General features: G+C 38.6%; 1 protein-coding gene and 1 non-coding gene across 5 annotated transcripts in view; one reads left to right on the forward strand and one right to left on the reverse strand.

The window, feature by feature from the left end:
• Positions 1–16939, reverse strand: part of ZRANB3 (zinc finger RANBP2-type containing 3) — a 300848-nt gene extending 283909 nt beyond the window's left edge. Inside the window, exon 1 of one of the 4 annotated variants that reach the window (XM_077861515.1) lies at positions 16724–16939. The gene's annotated coding sequence lies outside the window, so the exon portion shown is untranslated. Of the gene's footprint in view, positions 1–16134; positions 16352–16723 lie in introns of those variants that run through there. The other 3 variants (XM_077861516.1, XM_077861514.1, XM_077861517.1) reach the window with 3 other exon arrangements.
• On the forward strand, positions 9192–9295 carry LOC144292039 (U6 spliceosomal RNA). The gene has a single exon (XR_013359579.1). It is a non-coding gene; the product is annotated as a U6 spliceosomal RNA (small nuclear RNA).
• Positions 16940–21884: the final 4945 nt, after the last annotated feature.

The following is a 21884-nucleotide window of genomic DNA, read 5'->3' on the forward strand; positions in this document are numbered from 1 at the left end:
CTGTAGCACAAAGGACACCCTCACCTATACTCTGCCTCAGCTCCAGCTGTCACACCAGGACACCCCACCCCCACCCCCACCCCCATCCTGCAAGCCCTGGGATACCCTGGTTTCCACCCACTTCAACTTCAGCTAACCTGCCAGAGTGTCCTTTGTGCAGAAAACCCAGGACTGCACTAGCCCACAACCACATCAGCTTTAGCTGTCCTACCAAGACACCCTCTGCACAGAGTCCCAGGACACATTGGAGAGCATGCATTTCAACTTTAGCTTTCCTGCCAAGGTACCCTCTACACAAGGAGCCCTGAGACCACTAATGTATGCCTACTTCAACTTGGGTCATCATATCAGGTCAGCACTAGTACAAAGTATCCCAGGAAACCCAGCCCACCCCAGATACAACTCTAGCCAACTAGGCACACACAGTGTACAGGGGACAACTGTGTGTGTGTGTGTGTGTGTGTGTGTGTGTGTGTGTGTGTGTGTATGTAACCATTCTTTCAAATTTAGAAGAATCAGTTGTTCCACCTAATTCATAGAAACAAATACAGAAAGTCAAGCAAAATGAGACAGAGAAATATGCTCCAACGGAAACAAAACTCCAGAAAAAGAACTAAATGAAACAGAGACACAGAATATGTTTGATAAAAGTTTAAAGTAATGATCATAAAAATGCTTAGCAGATGAAAGACTAGAAAAATTTATGAGATTTTCAACAAGGAGATAGGAAACATAAAAAAACCAATCAGAGTTGAGGAATAAGGTAAGTGAAATAAATATAACACTAGAAAAAATCAACAATACAATGGAGGATGCAGAAGAACAGATCAATGATCGGGAAGACAGGGTTTTGGAAAGTACCTGAGCTGAACAGGAAAAAAAAAATTTTTTTTAATAAATGAGGATAAGATAAAGGAACTCTTAGACAAGATCAAATGAATATGCAAATTATAGGGGCCCCAGAAGAAGAAGAAAGAAAAAGGCAGATAAATTCTTTGAAAAAATAATAGATGAAAATGTCCCTAACCTGGGAAGGAATTGACATCACAGTTCAGGAAGCAAAGAGAGTTCCAAAAGAGGTAGCCAAGAAGGGACACACCATGACACATAATAATTAAAATGTCAAAGATTAAAGATAAAGAGAGAATTTTAAAATCAGCAAGAAGTAAAAAGTTAGATACAGGGGAAACACCGTAAGGCTGTCAGCTGATTTCTCAGGAGAACCTTTACAGGCCAGAAATGAATGGCGTAATATATTCAAAGTGCTGAAAGGAAAAAAATCTAAAATCAAGGAGTCTACCCAGGATATTCATCATTCAGAATTGAAGGAGAGAGAGTTCCCAGGTAAACAAAAGTTAAAGGAGGATATCACCACTAAAGCATCTTTACAAGAAATCTTACAGGGAATTTTTTAAGTGTAAAGTAAAAGTTCATAATTAGAAGAAAATTATGAATAAAAATACAGAAAATAAGGTGCACCTGGGTAGCTCAGTCTGTTAAGCATCTGACTCTTGGTTTGTTCAGGTCATGATCTCAGAGTCCTAAGATCAAGTGCCTGACCGGGTTCCATGCTGGGTTTGGAGCCTGCTTAAGATTCTCTCTTTCCCTCTCCCTCAGCCCCTTCCCCGCCACTTGTGTACACGAACTCCCTCACTTTCTCTCTTTCTAAAAATATGTAAAATATGACATCATATATATAAAACATGGGGTGAGTAAAAAAGAAATTCTTTTAGGACTTCCAATGTATTCAAATTTAAGTGACCATCAACTTAATACAGACTGCTATATGAGTAGAATACTATATATGAACCTCATGTAACCACAAACACAACACTTAGAATAAATACATAATAAAGAGAAAGAAAACCAAGCATAACACTACAAAAAGTGGGGCATCTGGGTGGTTCAGTTGTTTAAGCGTCTGCCTTCAGGTCAGGTCATGATCCCAGAGTCCTAGGATAAAGCCCCACATCAGGCTCCCTGCTCAGCGGAGAGCCTGCTTCTCCCTCTCCCTCTGCCATTCACCCCCACCACTTGTGCTCTCCCTCTTACTCTCTATCTCAAATAAATAAATAAAACTTCTAAAAAATAAAAACACTATAGAAAGTAATCAACCACAAGGAAAGAGAGTAACAGAAGAAAAAAGGACAGAGAAGACCCACAAAAACAACTACAAACAATTAACAATAGTGATAGACACATACCCATCAATAATTACTTTAAATGTAAATGGACTAAATGATCTAATCAAAAGACGGGTGTGTGTGTATGTGTAGGTTTAAAAAAAAAGAGAGAGATTCATCTACATGCTACCCATAAGACTCCCCTCAGACCTAAAAATCTCACAGAAAATAACAGTTAAAGGAAGGAAAAAGATATTCCATGCAAATGAAGTAGCAATACTCATATCAGACCAAACAGACTTTAAAACTAAGAATATAGCAAGAGACAAGGAAAGACACTACATAATGGTAAAGGAGACAATTCAAAGGGGATATAACAATTGTAAACATCTATGCATCTAATGATGGAGCACTAAAACACAAAACACAAAAGTTAATACCAGATAAAAGGAGAAATCAACAGTAATACAATGATATTAGGATACTTTAACACCTCAGTTACATCAATGGATAGTTCATCCAAGCAGAAAACCAACAAGAAAACACCATCTTTGAATGACACATCAGATCAGAAGGACTTAACAGATATGTTCTGAATATCTGAGCGCAAAACAGCAAAATACACATTTTTTTTTCAAGTGCACAGGGAACATTCTCCAGGATAGATCCCATCTTAGGCCACAAAACAAGTCTCAATAAATTTAAGAACTCTGAAATCTGACCATAACAGTATGAAATTAGAAATCAATCAGAAGAAAAAACTGGAAAAAACACAAAACTGGGAGCTAAGATATGCCAATAAGTCACCAAAGAAATCAAAGAGGAAACTGAAAAATACATGGAGATAAATGAAAATAAAAACACAATGGTCCAAAATCTTTGGGATACAGCAAAAACAGTTCCAGAAGGGAAATTTTTAGTGATACAGGCCTACCTTAAGAAACAAAACAAATCTCAAATAAACAATCTAACGTTACAAACTAAATGAACTAGGAAAAGAAGAACTAACAAAGTTAGTAGGAGAAAGGAATTAATAAAGATCAGAATAAAAACAAATGAAACATACACTAAAAACAAATAAAAAAAAACAATGAAACTAAGAGCAAAAATATATTTTTATATATATTTTTTCAGAGCAAAATATATTTTTTCATATATGTATTTTTTCATATATATACATGAATATATATATTCATGTGTATATATGAGAAACTAAGAGCTGGTTCTTAGAAAAGATAAACAAAATTGATAAACCTTTAGCCAGATTCACCAAAAAAAAAAAAAAAAATCAAATTGGAGAAAAATAAAATTAGAAATGAAAGAAAAGGGATCCCTGGGTAGTGCAGCGGTTTGGCGCCTGCTTTTGGCCCAGGGCGCGATCCTGGAGACCCGGGATCGAATCCCATGTCGGGCTCCTGGTGCATGGAGCCTGCTTCTCCCTCTGCCTATGTCTCTGCCTCTCTCTCTCTCTCTCTCTCTGTGACTATCATAAATAAATAAAAATTAAAAAAAATAAAAATAAAAAAAAGAAACGAAAGAGAAGTAACATTCAACACTACAGAAATACAAAGAATTATTATTATTATTATTATTTTAGAAATACAAAGACTTAAATACAAAGAATAAAAAATTATATGTCAACAAAGTGGACAACCTAGAAGAAATGGAAAATTCCTAGATATACAATCTCCCTAAACTGAATCAGGAAGAAATAGAAAATCTGAACAGACTAGTTTCAATAGTAAGAAGATGAAATTGGTAATCAAAAAGCTCCCAACAAACAAAAGTCCAGCTTCACGGGCAAATTTTACCAAACATTTAAAGGAGAATGAAGACTTATTCTCCTCAAACTGGTCCAAAAATTAAACAGAAAAAAAAAACCCCTCCAAATCCATTTTATGAGGTCAGCATTACCCTGATACTAGACAAAGACACTACTAAAAAAAGAAAACTACTATATCCCTGAACACAGGTGTAAAAATCCTCAACAAAATATTAGCAAGCTACATTCAACAATATATTAAAAGGATCAATCAGCACAATCAAGTGAGATTTATTCCAGGGATATAGTAATAGTTCAATATTAACAAGTTAGTGTGATACGCCACAATCAACAAAATTAAGGATAAAAATCATCTGATCATCTCAATAGATGCAGAAAAAGCATTTCACAAAATTCAACATCTGTTCATGATAAAAACTCTCAAATTAGGCTTATAGGGAACATACCCAAACATTATAAATGCCACATATGGAAAATCCATAGATAACATCATACTCAATGGTGAAAAACTAATCAGGAACAAGACAAGCATGTCTACTCTTACCAATTTTATTCAACATAATATTGAAAATTCTAGCCACAGCAATCAGAGAAGAAAAAAAAATAAAATGTATTCAAATTACTAAGAAAGAAGTTAACCTGTCACTATGTATAGATGACCTGATACCACATACAGAAAATTCTAAAGACTCCAGGAGCACCTAGATAGCTTGGTAGTTAAGTGTCTAGCTTTGGCTCAGGTCATGATATCAGAGTCCTGGGATCGAGACCTGGGTGGGTTGGGCTCTGCACTCAGCAGGAAATCTGCTTGACCCTCTCCCTCTGCCCCTCATCCCACTCATGCTCTCCTTCTCAATAAGTAAAATCTTTAAAGAAAGAATACTCTAAAGACTCCACATAAAACTATTAAAAGTAATACAATGAGGGATCCCTGGGTGGCGCAGCGGTTTGGCGCCTGCCTTTGGCCCAGGGCGCGATCCTGGAGATCCGGGATCGAGTCCCACGTCGGGCTCCCGGTGCATGGAGCCTGCTTCTCCCTCTGCCTGTGTCTCTGCCTCTCTCTCTCTCTCTCTCTGTGACTATCATAAATAAATAAAAATTAAAAAAAAAAAAAAGTAATACAATGAATTCAGTAAACTTAAAGGATACAAAATTAACACATATACATCAGTTGTATTTCTATACACTACTAACAAAGTAGCAGAAAGAAAATTAAAAAACAAGTCCATTTATACCCGAAGTGTTCATCAATAGATGAATGAATAAATAAGTCGAGGGATATATACAATGGAATATTACTTAGTCATAAAAAGGGTAAGATCTTGCCTTTGCAAGAACATGGTGAACCAAGAAAGTATTACGCTAGGTGAAATAAGTCAAAGAAAAATACCATATGATTTCACTTGTTTGTGGAATCTAAAAAAACAAAACAAATGAAAAAGCAAAGAAACCAAACAAAAAGCAGAAGCAGATCCATAAATAGAACAGACCAATGGATACGGTAGGGAGTATAGGGTGAGAAGGGGAAGGCAGAGGCAAAATGGGTGAAGGAGAGTGGGAAAAACAAGTTTCTAGTTAGAGAACAAATAAGTCACAGGGATAAAAGGTACAGCATAAGGAATACAGTCAATAGTATTATAATTAAAGTTGCATGATCACAGATGGCAGCTACACTTGTGATGAGCATAGCATAATGTATGGACTTGTCAAATCATTTTACCGTATGTTCAAAACCAACATGACATTATGCGTCAACTATACTTCCATTAAAAATTAAAAAATTAGGCCATAGTGACTTCTTGCAAGATACATCCACGAAGGCAAAAGAAACAAAAGCAAAAATGAACTATTGGGACTTCATCAAGATAAGAAGCTTTTGCACAGCAAAGGATACAGTCAACAAAACTCAAAGACAACCTACAGAATGGGAGAAGATATTTGCAAATGACGTATCAGATAAAGGGCTAGTTTCCAAGATCTAGAAAGAACTTATTAAACTCAACACCAAAGAAACAAACAATCCAATCATGAAATGGGCAAAAGACATGAACAGAAATCTCACAGAGGAAGACATAGACATGGCCAACATGCACATGGGAAAATGCTCTGCATCACTTGCCATCAGGGAAATACAAATCAAAACTACAATGAGAGGGATCCCTGGGTGGCGCAGTGGTTTGGCGCCTGCCTTTGGCTCAGGGCGCGATCCTGGAGACCCGGGATCGAATCCCACGTCGGGCTCCCGGTGCATGGAGCCTGCTTCTCTCTCTGCCTGTGTCTCTGCCTCTCTCTCTCTCTCTCTGAGTGTGACTATCGTAAATAAATAAATTTAAAAAAAAAAAAATGTTTAAAAAAAAAAAAAAACTACAATGAGATACCACCTCACACCAGTGAGAATGGGGAAAATTAACAAGGCAGGAAACAACAAATGTTGGAGAGGATGCGGAGAAAAGGGAACCCTCTTACACTGTTGGTGGGAATGTGAACTGGTGCAGCCACTCTGGAAAACTGTGTGGAGGTTCCTCAAAGAGTTAAAAATAGACCTGCCCTACGACCCAGCAATTGCACTGTTGGGGATTTACCCCAAAGATACAAATGCAATGAAACGTCGGGACACCTGCACCCCGATGTTTATAGCAGCAATGGCCACGATAGCCAAACTGTGGAAGGAGCCTCGGTGTCCAACGAAAGATGAATGGATAAAGAAGATGTGGTTTATGTATACAATGGAATATTACTCAGCTATTAGAAATGACAAATACCCACCATTTGCTTCAACGTGGATGGAACTGGAGGGTATTATGCTGAGTGAAGTAAGTCAGTCGGAGAAGGACAAACATTATATGTTCTCATTCATTTGGGGAATATAAATAATAGTGAAAGGGAATATAAGGGAAGGGAGAAGAAATGTGTGGGAAGTGTCAGAAAGGGAGACAGAACGTAAAGACTGCTAACTCTGGGAAACGAACTAGGGGTGGTGGAAGGGGAGGAGGGCGGGGGGTGGGAGTGAATGGGTGACGGGCACTGGGTGTTATTCTGTATGTTAGTAAATTGAACACCAATAAAAAATAAATTAAAAAAAATAAAATAAAATAAATAAATAAAATGTAGAACAAGGTATTCACAGACTAAAAAAAAAATTAAAAAATTAAAAAATTAAAATATAACAAATGACATAGCAGGATTATATACACAGAACAAAAATAATTTCTATGTAACCAGCAGGTTTGGGATCCCTGGGTGACGCAGCGGTTTAGCGCCTGCCTTTGGCCCAGGGCGCGATCCTGGAGACCCGGGATCGAATCCCACGTCAGGCTCCCGGTGCACGGAGCCTGCTTCTCCCTCTGCCTATGTCTCTGCCCCTCTCTCTCTCTCTCTCTCTCTCTGTGACTATCATAAATAAATAAAAAATTTTAAAAAAACCAGCAGGTTTATAAGCAAATTTAGTATGGTTAATGAATACATAATCAATATACAGAACCAACTGTGTTCCTCTATACAGACAAAAAGCAGAAAATAAAATTTTAAACTAAAACTATTCTCAAGAGCATCAAAAAATTCAATCTTAGAAATAAATCTAATAAAAAGAAGTGCAAGAATTGTAAACAGAAAAATTATAAGAGTTTTTTTAGTAAAATTAAATAAGACATAAAGAAGTGACAACCCTGTTAATAGACTGGAACTGATTATAATATAAACAAACTCTTGAGATGATGTGACATGTCACTGAAACAACAAGAACATCACCAAAAACAGGTCCAGGTATTAATTCTGAAGGTGAGGAAGGAACAAGTATTTTTTGAGTGTCTATCATATAATAGTGTCCTCTTTGTGCCAAGAACTTGAACATAAACTGTCTCAATCTTCCTAAGAACTCTATGATACAAGTACTAATTCTTTACTAATGAGGAAACTATGACACAGTAGGTGAGAAAGCCAAGATTCAAATGTAAGATGGTATGGCTACAAAGCCTAAAAAGAAGTAAATCTTCATCCCAGAGAATTAAAACCCAAACAAAAAAATGAAGCAAACAAGGACACCTGGGGTTAAGTCCAGTTGATTAAGCATCTGCCTTCTGCTCAGGTCATGATCTCTGGGCCCTGGGATTGAACTCCGCATCCAGCTCCCCACTCAGCAAGGTGTCAGCTTGACTCTATGCCCCCTCCCTATTTGTGTGCTCTCTTGCTCTCTGTCTCAAATAAATAAAATCTTTAAAACAAACAAACAAATCCTGTTTTGATGTAAGCTCCTAGGAAAATGGGGTATACAATCCCTGTGAAAAAATGGTTTGAGTATTTCTTAAATAACTAAACATGTTATACAAGTTTCCCAGGGTATACAAGGTTAATTGTATCCCAGGGTATACAATCCCTGGGAAAAATGGTTTGAGTATTTCTTTTTTTTTTTTTTTAAGATTTTATTTATTTATTCATAGAGACACAGAGAGAGGCAGAGACACAGGCAGAGGGAGAAGCAGGCTCCATGCAGAGAGCCCAACGTGGGACTAGATCCAGGATCCCCAGGATCACACCCTGGGCTGCAGGCAGCAATAAACCACTGCACCACTGCTGCCAGGTTTGAGTATTTCTTAAATAACTAAACATGTAACTACCATCAGACCTAGCAGTCTAATGGGCATCTCAAATTTAACACAACGAAAACTGAATTCTAGATCTTTCTCTCAAACCCTAATCCATCCACAAACTTCCCCGTTGCATCTTTCCAGTTGTTCATACCAATTCCTTGACTACACTCAGTGTCCCTCATCCTGCATCCAGTCCATTAGCAACTCCCCTTATGTTCAAAATATACCCCAAATCCCACCATTCCCTACCACTTCCAAATCCACTTGCCTGAATTGAGCCACTATCATTTCTAGTCTGAATTTCTGCCAAGTATTTGATATCCCATCTCCCACCTCCCTCTCTATATTCTCCTCTCAATGTAGCAGTCAGTGAGATATTTTGAAAAAGTCTGATCATAACATTCCTCAGAAATTCTCAGTGGTTCTCAGTTTTACTCAGATAAAAGCTCTATCAGTGGTTTATAAGCCCTTCTACAATCTGCTCCACTTCAATTACCATCCCACCTCACTTTTTCTTCTCTATCACAATGATGTCCTTACATATTCCTGTTTTGGACTCTGCACTAGCAGGGCACCTGCTTATACTACTCTTCCCATAATTATCTATATAGCTATTTCTCTTGATTCCTTTAAGAGTCTTTTCTGAAATGTCAAATTTTCAATGAAATCTTGACTATCTTATTTAGAATTTCAACTTTTGTGCTTGCTTCAGCAGCACATATACTAAAATTGGAACAATACAGAGATTAGCATGGTCTATGTGCATGGATGACCCACAAATTCATGAAGTCTTACATATTTTTGAGGGAAAATATTTTAAAGCAAATGTGGCAAAATGTTAACAATATGTGATTCTGGGTCAAGGGCATATGGGAGTTTTTGGCACTATTCTCGTGACTTTCTGTATGTCCTAAACTATTTCAGAATAAAAGTTTAAAATTTTAAAAACAAAAAACAAATAATAATTGCAATTCCTTATTATCTCTTCCTTACTCTACGTTTTCTTTCTTGACACTTACTACCTTGCAAAAACACTACATAATTTAGTTTTCTACTGTGATTTTTGTTTGTCTTTCCCCACTAGGGTAAAAGCTCCAAAAGGACAAAGATTCTTGTCTGTTTTGTTTCCTGGTATATTCCACGCACCTAGAGCAGTGCCTGGCCCTTAGCACTCACTACTATTTGTTATATTCAAGTTTCAAAGCACAGGGACACCATGATTAGTGAGTCTAGAGGTAGAGTAACTGATAGAGATGAGAAGGTATAAAGTGGGACCATAGGAGTGCATGGCTGAACTAGTGTGAAAATAAAATTCACAGGAGACACAGCAGTCCAGGAACTAAGGAACTAGCATGTTGTGTCAACTGGGCTATACATTCAAAGGTAGAAGTAATCCTAAGTAGACAGAAAGACAGTCAAATTCAAGTTATAGCAAGGAAATTTGGTATACAGTTTGCATAGTGATTAAGATTAGAGAGGGGGTTGTTTATTAAATACAGATTAAGGTTCCCTATTAGGATGTTAGGGCATTAGAACACTCTAAAGAGTTCTAAGATAGAAAGGATGCTTACATATGGAAAATTCTTCCTAATACAGAATATCAATCAAATCTTCTATTGAATTTCAGATCAAATTCAGTTCATCCAGATAACTAAATTTCATAAATTCATCTTAGTAAAACAAAAATGGTCAGTGGAAATGGTTCCAAGTAATAGAGCAATTTGGCTACATAGATACAACCAGTAAATGTTGTGACAATGAAATATCTTTCTTTTTTTTAAGATTTTATTTATTCAAGAGAGACACAGAGAGAAAGAGAGAGAGAGAGAGAGGCAGAGACAGAGGCAGAGGGAGAAGCAGGCTCCATGCAGGAAGCCCGACGTGGGACTTGATCCCGGGTCTCCAGGATCACGCCCTGTGCTGCAGGCGGCGCCAAACCGCTGTGCCACCGGGGCTGCCCATACAATGAAATATCTTAATAAATCTTGGTGGACCTATGATAAAAGATCTGATTACTCATTCCTCCTCTCCTCCCACCCCAATAAGAACAGGAGACAGGTGGATAGAGTAAAGGGAAGAAGACTAGAAGCCAGTAACCTCAGTAAATACCTCTCTCAAGTAGGGAAGAAACCATGTAGTAACATAATTAATTCCAAGTTCCTTACTGAAATATAAATTTGGCTTGAAAAATTGCCCATTTCTGCAAGTGGTTAGTAAGGAGGTCTACTGGAACGCTCTGCTTTACAGTATATAGTTTCCAGAAATCACAGATTCACAAACAAAAGTTTGTCATTACAAGTTTCAAAAGGTAGTCAATGAAGAGGTCTACTTATCTACTCAAATATTTTCAAAGTGATTATACACAAATTCATATATTCAATTACAGAAACTCTTCAGATTTGATCAGGACTTGAAAATGTATCTATTTCACATTTTAACATACTCAAGGCTTTCATAATAGTATACATTCTCTTTATATTTATATCTGATGTAGCTATATTTAAAAATTGTCAGTTGGGATCCCTGGGTGGCGCAGTGGTTTAGCGCCTGCCTTTGGCCCAGGGCGCGATCCTGGAGACCCGGGATCGAATCCCACGTCGGGCTCCCGGTGCATGGAGCCTGCTTCTCCCTCTGCCTATGTCTCTGCCTCTCTCTCTCTCTCTCTCTCTGTGTGACTATCATAAATAAATAAAAAATTTTAAAAAAAAAAATTAAAAAAAAAATTGTCAGTTAAGTTACAACTTAAATAAATGGAAATAGTATTTGTCAATAAAACTGAATATTCTAAAATGATAATACATTTATTTCAGTAAATTACAGAATTATATAATATTTTTAAAATAATTTATGGGGCTTTAAAAACTTCCATATCTAATATCCAATTACTTTAAGAGCAAGGACAGTAGAACCTTTCATTCTATAGGCAACTTTTTCAGAATAATGATAAAATACCTCCCACTTATTGAGTGACCTCTCTGTGAGGACATTTTTTTAATCTCTTCTAATTCTCAAAACAACTCAACAAAGTATTATTATCCTCATATTAAGGTCAAGAAAATTGAGGTTCAGGAAAATAGATATGAAATAATTTCTTACCAGTTGGCAACTGGTTATATTAACCTTGGAACTGTGATTGTTCAAATTTTAAGTCTATTTTGCCATCATACGACACTGCCTCTTAGAATCACTCACTCAAAAAATACTCTTTTAGTGCCCATTATGTACCAAGCAATGCAGAAAATGCTAGGTATACAAAGATGAATTTGTGCCATTGTAGCCTCACATCTTTGCCCAATCTAGGACAGAAATAAGAGTTCTAAACAAATAATTGCAGCACAATATAATAGTGCTATGAAAGCATATATATGAAAACCACATAATAATGGAAGTGTTTGCTCTGTGTAAGGTAGCAAGCAATCAAAGAAGGGTTCACTTAGAAAAAAATGCTTGATATATAAGAAAACTTAAATTATATAATTTTTTAAAGATTTATTTGAGGGGTAACTGGATGGCTCAGTCAGTTGAGCATCTGCCTCCAGCTCAGGTTGTAATCCCAGGGTCTTGAGATCAAGCATCCCAGGGTCTTGAGATCAAGCTCCGTGTGTGTGTGTGTGTGTGTGTGGGGGGGGGGGGGGGGGTCCCTGCTCAACAGGAAGTCTCCTTCTCCCTTTCCCTTTTTCTCTCCCTACCCATTTGTGTTCTCTCTCTCGAATTATTCAAATAAATAAAAAATTTTTAAATAAAAATAAAAAATAAAAGATTTATTTGAGAGAGAAAGAGAACTGGGGGAGGGGTGGAAGGGGAGCAAGATAGAACTCCCAGCAGATTCCACACTGACTGCAGAGCCAAATGCAGGGCTCAATCCTAGGATCCAGAGATTATGACCGGAGCCAAAATCAAGAGTTTCTGATGCCTAACCAACTGAACTACTCAGGTGCCCCTATATTAAATTAATACTGATGCAACTCTTAAATTGAAACTTGAAAGAAGAGCAAGGGTTCGCAGATGGACAATCAAGATAAGGATATTCTAGAGAAGAAGACGCCGTATTGCAAAAACACAAAGTTTCAGAAAATTCTAAGCAGTTTAGTATAGCTAAAAACTATGATGCTTGTGACAGGTGGTAAAGAAGTAATAACAGGTCAGGTCCGGGAGGTTCTCATATGCCATGTGGAAAAAAAAGTCTGGGCTTTATCCTGTAAGAAATCAGGGGACTTTCCTAGACTTTAATCAGGTCATTAGTTTACAAAGATTACTTTGTCAGATTGAGGGGAAGAGATGTGAGGGCAGGCACAAACTTTTAGAAGTCTACCACCACAAAGAGCCCAGAAATACGATTTTGAATTTCTTGGTTTCAGATTCCTATATTTAATTACCTTCCTGACATTTTGGACATCTCACAGACATTTCTAGCCTAAATGTCCAAAATCAAAGTCTCATTTCTCTACCAAAGTTGTTTGCTCCCTGCCCAAACTGTCAGTAATAGTACAACCATGCAAGTTACTCAAACCAGCAATTTGGGTTCATTCTTGATTTTTCCCTCTTCTTTAGCCATCAAATTAAATCTATTTATTTCTAATTATTCCCAGGGCATATTTCAAATGCATCCATTTCTTTCCAGTTCCATTGCCATCCCAAGCTATCATTACTCAACTGGAATAGTACAATAGCTCCCAAATGGACTCCCCCACATTTTTCTTAATGTCAGCTGGTTTCCTTAAAGCACTTATTATTTACCAATTCCTCTTATCTATTTACTTGAATTTTGTCTTTCCCTCCTATTAGGATGCCTTCATAAAGCCAAGGACCGTAAACTGTCTTATTTTACTTCAGCATGCTAACATCAGCCAAGTCAATAAACAATATTAACAAAACTATCAGACAGTTACCATAGGCCAGGCACTATTCTATGTGTTTTACATATAGTAAGTCATTTCATCCTCACAACGACTTATGACGCAGTATTCTATCATCTTAATTTTATAGACAAGAAAACTAAGGCACAGATTGTTAACTAAACTGCACAAGGTCACACAACAAATTCATGGCAGAACCCAGATTCAAACCTAGGAAGCCTAGACTCCATTCTCTTGATTATAGCCAGGACTTTTCTTAGCAGATGCTCAATAAATATTTCTTGACCAAATAAATGAGAAGAGGAACAGGTTTAGGGGACATGTTGAGTTTGAAGTACTTAGAGAAGGCTATGCGGCACAGAGGGATAGTTATAATAAGCATGCAGAAATCATCAGCTTCTACTGGAAACAGCTTATAAAATGCAAGCCTCTTTATAATAAAAAGTGATCATATAATTTTTAAAAATTGAACATGCTTTTAAAATGTAAGCTTTTAGGTTCAATTCTGTAATAAAAACATGTTTGCACAAACCATAGAAGACCTCACCAAGCCTTGATTGCATCTCTGAAAAATTCTGTATTATTAATATGAAATGAAATACTTGTCTCTAAGTAACATTCAGTATCTATACAAATGTCAAACTTGTGCTTTATTAAAATATAGAAGTGCTGAGATGTACTTTTAATTTGACAAAATGATACCAAAATCCATCTTAAAAAAAATATAAGAAAATGTGAGAATATCTAAAATATCTAAAAAAGAAGAGTGGAAGCACACTTTACCTACTTGATATCAACAAATAGTCCAAAGTTAGAGAAATTAAGTTAATGTGTATTGTACAAGTCAAAGAACAATGAACAAAGAAATGAAAACAGGATCCTGAAGAGATATGTGTGCATCCATGTTGGCTGCAGCATTGTTAATAGCTAGGAGGTAGAAGCAATCTAAATGTCCATTGGCAGGTGAACAGATAAAATGTAGTATCCACATATACTATGGAATGGAATACTATTCAGCCTTAAAAAAGGAAATCCAGTCATATGCTACAACATGGATGAACCTTGAGGACATGATGTTAAGTCAAAGAAGGACCAACACTGCAGGATTCCACTCATACGAGATATCTAAAGTAGTCATAGTCGAACTCTCAAAAACAAAGTAGTATGGTAGATACCAAAGGCTGTGGGAGGAGGGAAAGGGGAATTGTACAAAACATACACTTTGTTTTGCAAGATGAAAAAGTTCCAGATATCTGTTAAATGACAAGCTAACATACACTCGATACTAGTGTATGATACACTTAAAAATGGTTGATTGTAAATTTTATGTTTTCTACCACAATCAAAAAGTTAGTCAGAAACAATGTAGATATCCATCACTAAGAATTGATTATGTTGGAGACAATGAAATATCAGATAGCAATAAAAAATGATATTTTAAAAAATGATATTAACACATACCCAGTCATATCCACAGCCTGTTGTTGAATTTTGTTTAAAAAAAAAAAAAGGCTTACAAGAAAGCAAGGTAGTAATGATAGCATTTGGGCAAATGTCTGTACCTATACTAGAAGGATCTGTAAGGATATCCACCCCAATTTAATGTTGGGGTGGTATGTTATCCAGACATACCATACTGGTGGTATGCCATACTGGTGGTATGTCTGGATAACAGTATTAGAGATGACCTTTTTAATACTCTCCTGTGCTTTTAAACACGATTAGTATATATTCTGCATGTGACAAAGGATACTTCAAAAGAAGTGATTGCCACCAACAGTTCCAGAATTCTAGAATGGAATTTTACATTTCTCTCTCTCATGTGTCTACAGCACACACTGGGAAATAAATATTTGAGAGGCAAGATGAGTAGTGATTAAGAGATCAGAAATGAGACAGACCTGGATATGAATCTCAGCTACAAAATTACCTGATCAAGGCCTTAAATGGTCTTAATGAACGTCATTGAAGACCAATTTCTTCAACTATAAACCTCACGTAACAATTCTGGTAGATTGCTGCAAGAAAAATGACCTTAAAGCACTTAATATCCTTCCTGGCTGAGGAAACACTCAATAAAATGATGGCCACAATGACTATTTCTTGACTTGATTCACGCTGGAAAAACTCCCGACACAACAAAAAGAAAAACAAAACTAAACATCCTCTAAAAAAAAAAAAAAACTACACTGCAAAATTGTATTGAAAAACCCAACCGCATTAAGAAAGGAGATCTACGTTCTCTAGACCTGAAACTAATAAAATACTGTGTTAACAAACTCGAATTAAAATAAAGAATTTTTAAAAAAGGAGGTAATGCTTTGACTGTTGGTCCCACAACACTGATGCTTTGGCCAAAAAAAAAGAAAGAATGGTAATGGGCCATTTTTGAGTATGAATCCTGTGCCCTTGTGTTATCTCCCACCAACCAGTCTTTAGAAGAAGTGTGTTTGTAAATATGGAAGTCATTAAATCAGAACTTCTAAGCCCATTTTTGGTCAGACCGGCGACCTGAAGCCATGCTTCGTGCACGCAAAGCGGCTAAAAACCGTAGGGGCTCCCTCCACAAATGCAACGCAAGCTAAGCGTGAGCAAGTCAAAAGATAAGAAAAATGGGACTCTGGGATTGGAGACGCGGGACGGAGGAAGGCATTCCAGGCTGGAGAACTACGCGCCATCCCCTTTCACCCGCTCTTTCTTAAAACACAACTGCATGCCGTTCAACTTCGTTATCTGTCTCGAGAGAACCTACGGACTTGCCCGCCACGCCACCCTGAAAACCACACCTGGTGCGCTCGCCGCAGGGTCTCCAACTCCCGCCACAGGCTGGGCTGGCGTCCGCCCCAAGGCGGAAGTGACTTCAAAGGGACAAACTGAAAATAAGAGAGTTCAAACACCAAGAATCTAAAACCCCTGTGGCGTTCTGAGAAAACTCTCCTCTGACTTCTCTTCTAAGCCTCCCCTCTCGAGCTAGGGTGGCGATTCGCTACAGCCCTGCAACCGGTTCCCCCGCCCCAAACCATCTCCAGTCGGGCCCCTTTCATTGGCCAACGAGGTGCCGCGGGTACCCCCCCCCAGGAACTACAATTCCCGTCAGGCCCCACGGGAAGTAAAAGCAGGAAAGGACGGTGGAGGGGGCAAAGCATATTGGGAAATGTAGTTCCCTGCGGGCCTCACAGAGCTGGAAACCCCGCCTTCCTCCACTGAAGCTGGAGAAACCAGGTGTTCGGCTTAGAACCCGTTACCGCTAAAGGGAGGAGCCAAGACCTTAAGCGGCATTCCTCACTTCCCCCCACATGGAGGATGAAAATATTCACCCAGTCCTAGAAAGCTCTATAAATAGTCCCTGAAGAAATATGGTTGTCTCTCCTATACCTCCAGGTCTGTAAAAACTCCACAGAACTCCCACACGCCAGGCTCCCAACTCGTGGGAAAAGGTGCCTTCTTTACAAGTGGGCAAAATGGCTGTCCTCTTCGTTCTTCCATTGGTCGTCCTCTGCGTCGTTCAAGGGCGGTTACTCATTACCGATTGGTTCTTTCTCCCTTGAGGGTGGAGGAAGACTTGGCACCGCTCTCCCGCGGCCCGGGAGGAGATAAGGGGGTGGAGGAAAGGCCGTTTGTTCAGGCACGATTGGCTGGCCCTCACGTCACTCAGAGTGCCTCTAACCTATGATTTGTCGGCTGCCCCTCCAAGAGAACGAAGGGGCGGGGCTAGTGCGTGGTGGGAAGGGGCGGGATTCTGCCAGCCGCGGCTGCCGCTGGAGCCGGTGTCCGGGCTGGTGATGGGGTTAATTCCCTTTCGTAAGACTCTTACTTGCACCCACCCAGCCCCGCCGTCGCCCCGCCGCGCCGCGCTCCAACCGCCTCCTCCTCCTCCTCCTCCTCAGTAACGCGGGTAAGAGATGCCCTCCCCTCCCCCCTCCAGCTCCCCGGGAATAACGCGCCTCGCTCCCCTCCCCCGCCCGCCAACCGGTAGCGCTAACGGAGAAGGAGGCAGGCAGGGGAGAGATGTGTGCGAGAAGGTGGCCTCCGCCGCCGGGCCATCGGCGCTCCAGCCGGGCCCCCGCCGAGGTGCCGCCGCTGCCAGCCCGTCGGGAGGTCGGGTTCCGAGGGAGCCCGGCTCGCCTGGCCCGCGGCTGCGGCTGCAGCTGCATCCACTACCTTGCGCCCACCGCCCCCACCCGGGGGCCATGTGAAAAGCAAACCCCTCGAGGCCTAGCGGAGGAGGCAGGGGAAAGGTTCCCGAGTCCCTGCCATGGCTGCTGCTTGCTGCCCTTGCAGCCCCAGGGACCCGGGAACCAGCCCCAGCAGGCCTGGCAGGAGCGGGTGCCGCGCGTGGTGCTGCTCTCTCGGGCGGCCGGCCCCCGTGCCTCCGGCTCCCCGGCCCACCGCACGCCTCGGCCCCTGGCCCTGCACCCCGAGGATTGTTAGAGAGGAAACACGGCGTTCCGCCGGCTGGTGAAATGCAGGCACACCTTGCCGGTGCTACCAGAGAAAAGCACAATGGGAATGTTGAAAAGAAAGTTGAATGACTGTCAGCGCCACGGACCCCGGGGGTCGGATTTACACACACACTGTGGTTGAGCCTGAGGCTCAGACCTGTGTCTTTGAAGTTTTTTTGTTCTCTTTTTGTTGTTGTTGTTGTTAGTAGGTGCACAGCAGAGTGCCTCTGCTTTTTTGAGCTCGCTTTTATGTAGGAACAAATTGTTGAGGCTATCTTGTCCCGTGTGGAATGGTCCTGGATAGCAAGTGGAGGAAAAGTAAGGCTTGGTAAAATAACAGATGATTTTTCGAACACGATGTTCCAGAAAATACGTGTAGATAGATTGAAATCTCCATGGTTATAGCTCGCCTAATTGTAATTCTGAAGAAACCCTTTGCTGTTAGCTTAGATGTCAGTGATTGCAAGAACTTTTGAGTAATGAAAAGGTGGTTAAAGTCTTAACTGGAAACTAACCTCGTTGTAATATTTGAAAGAGTAAGGTCTGTGGGATAATTAATATAGTTGGATACCAGTGTAACTAGAGTAACTGAACACACTTCAATTTGATAAAACTTGGCGTATTTGAGAACGAATGCTTTTTCCTCACATATTGATTAGGCGCTCATCTTTTAACACCTTGTGGGGTTTTTTTGTTTGTTTGTTTTGGTTTTGGGGTTTTTTTGTTTTTTGTTTTTTTTGCATGGATGGGTCCTTAAATAATGGATTCTATAAATTGGTGGTAGACCTGGCTGTATCAAGGGTAACATTTTAGGCCCACCTCTGAGGCTTTACTTGTTGTCAGAGTACACTTGGGTTCTGAAGAAACAATCAGTTTTGACTAAGTTGTTAAGACCATTTCCTAGGGCCTAAGGAGACCCTACTGCCAGAATGATCTTACATATTCCATAACTAATAGTATTTGCATACAGAATTACATAGATCTAGATTCAGGATCTGGAAGAAATGTGGATGTTTGCTAAAAAAATAAAACACATAACCCCGAAAGGTAAGTTCTCTCAGCTCGCCATAAAGCACTCATCACTCACCTTAGCACTTTCTAAAACTTGTTGGTCAATTGATGAGTTATAGACTTGATACTTTTGGATCTCATATACTTTATGTACACAAAGGGCTGATGAAAATATAGGCGGCTTATACATTCTCTTACTAGCTGCGGGACCCTTCTGTGAGCCTCAGTTCACCTGTAAATTGGGGATGATAGCACCTAACCCTTAGTTGGGGGGATTGGAGATGAAATCTGTATAAATATAAAGCTCCTACCATTGTGTTTAATACATAGTATGTATTATGAAATATTAGCATATAAATGCATCTTAAGAGAATGAGTTTGTTATTTATATGCACAAGATGTTGCAGCCTCAGAACTTGCTCTGTTAGGGCAGAGGAGTACTATGGGAGTTTTCATTTATATAGGGGCTTAAATTGGTGCAGTTTGCAGCTAGCCATTTCCAAAGTAAAAGAAATGTGGGAAATTGGGCATCCGATACTGAAGAGTTGTTGATTTTATAGGTTTTTAATTTTGCGTTAAAATCCCCATGTTTGGGGAATATATTTCAAATGAATTTTTTGGAATAAGATTAGGTGGTAAATTGTTTGTAGTGATAAATTATTGTAATATGTTTTAAATTTTAGTTAGCTAATATGTATTTCAAGGTTTATATAGTTGCTGTCCATATTTACTGCGCTATCAGGCTACTAACAAACAAGTCTTTAATACAGAGTTAAGATTCAGTGAGTGGTTTGAATTCATAATGGCCATAGGGTTGACTGCAGTTTTGTTACTGTTTTTAATTCTCAATATTTATCAGTGCTTGAGTTTTTCTTTTCTGTGAAACAACATGGGAGACACATTGTTCCTTTCTCTTTTCAGGCACTTTTGAAAATGCATTGGTCTTCACACATAATAGTATGTTTTTGAGTTTGTCCCAGTAGACAAATTAAAGTTTAGCATGAAAAGTTTTATTATGAAGTCTTCTGACAGTAACGCCTGGCCAGGGTTCAAGGCAGCTGCACCTTATGCTGAATAGTGAAGAAACGCAGTACAGTTGGATACTCCTTTGGGGAGCCTTCCATGGCAGCAGCAGAATATTATATAAAATTGAAATAAACTTTTTCAAAAATGATGCAGAAGAAATGCACTACTATGTTTTGCAAAGTAATAAAAGATTTTTTAGGATAAATACTCTGACAGTCTGTGTGTCAAGGAGGTATAGCAACAAATAGCAGTCAACTTTTCAAATGGCTCTTATAGCTCCAAACCACAGAATCTATACTCTTTGTAGTCACACCTGTACATGGTGATATAACTTATAATTTAAGATAACTAAGATACGTAAGGAGCATGTCAGTTTTTTCTCAGCATAATAATTTTTCCTAAAAAAGTAATCTTGCATTTAATCCTGTGAAGTCTCATAATGTTTACTAGTAATACAGACATGTGCAAAGAGTCAAATCATAAAATCAAACAAAATTTTATTAAGTTAATTTTGCTTCCCAAATAAGGATGTGTTATATAATTAAACAAATTTGTTTGTACCTGATAAGGTGTAAGCATGTGTATCTTTTCCAGAATTTAATTCAATTAGTCATTGGTTGATGGTTGAAATAAGAGAGTAGTTATTTAATTTTGTCTCAGAGCTGGTTCTCTATCTTATTTTCCAGCAGTTTGGTTTTTTCCCATGTTTTATCCTTGAATATTTAGCCTATTCTTACCTTCTTAGTCTCTACATATGCCTATTAACGTAAATTTTTTTCCTGTGAATTTTGAAAACTTGTATTTACGATCTTTCTTGTTCTCTCTTTGCCTTCTGAATTTTAGATTTGTAACTTCCAAAAAATTTCTAACTGTAAGCTCACTTCTCAAAGTAAATAGCGAGGTTTTTGTGCCGTCTTATTTCATAAATACTAAACCATATATACTATATATACTATATATATATATACACTGTATATATATGCTATATTATAATACTATAATAATATAGCATGATTTATTTTGATGATTTTAAATGATTGTTCTGTTAGCCTGCTTGACTAGTGTTTTCATCTACAACTCCCTAAAAGTACTTTCTCTCCAAAATAAATTCAGTATGGAAAATAAATTACGTTTGTTTTTATTCTTGACCTTTCTTCTTGGAAGACAATAATTCGATATTGTCTTGCCTGAGAGTTTAAAGTACTATGATTTGACTTCTCCCAACTTTAGTTTGAATAATGACAGATAAAAATTAATTTTGTGGGCTAGTCATACAGTTAACTTCACTAACTGTTCTTCTGCTTGAAAGAAATTCCATAATTGGTATATTACTTTAGAGTCTAAGTTAGAAGTTTAACTGCAGATTTACCGTGATGCCATGTTTCTTAATAGAGAGAAAAGCTATGGAATTTAATTACAAAAGAAAGGTTTAACATTATGGAAAAGAAACTGGAAATGTATACAAAGCAAGGACTTAAACCATCATAAAGCCCTCGCTTTTAAAGTGCACTTGGGAAAACGCTTATTACAGAATTGCTGTGTTTAAAAATAGTTGTCTTTTTTGCTGAAAGTAACCCAAAGCCCTTCTTTGAATGATTGGTAAAACTGTTCTATATATCCATACTGTGGAATACTATACAGCAATAAAAAGAAACAAAACATTGATAAAGCAACTTGGTAGCTCTTAAAGTAATTACAGCAAGTAAAAAACAATTTCAAAATGGAACAACCATGTGGTCCATTTCTATAACATTCTCAAAGTGGTAAATTATAAAGGGAGCAGGATGGTTGTAACTATAAAGTGGTTGCATGAGGGATCTTTATAGTAATGGAATGGCTCTGTATCTTGATTGTACGGTGGTTACCTAAATCTTCGTTGCTTAGAAACAGACAAATGGGGGTGCTTGGGTGACTCTGTTGGTTAAGTGTCTGACTCTTGATTACAGATCAGATCATGATCTCAGGGTCATTAGATGGAGCCCTGAGTCCATGCCAGGCACAGAGCTTGCTTTAGGATTCTCTCCTTCCCCCTCTGCCCCTCCACTCCACTCACACAG

The sequence above is a fragment of the Canis aureus genome, chromosome 20, assembly GCF_053574225.1.
Source record: "Canis aureus isolate CA01 chromosome 20, VMU_Caureus_v.1.0, whole genome shotgun sequence".
Taxonomy (NCBI): domain Eukaryota; kingdom Metazoa; phylum Chordata; class Mammalia; order Carnivora; family Canidae; genus Canis; species Canis aureus.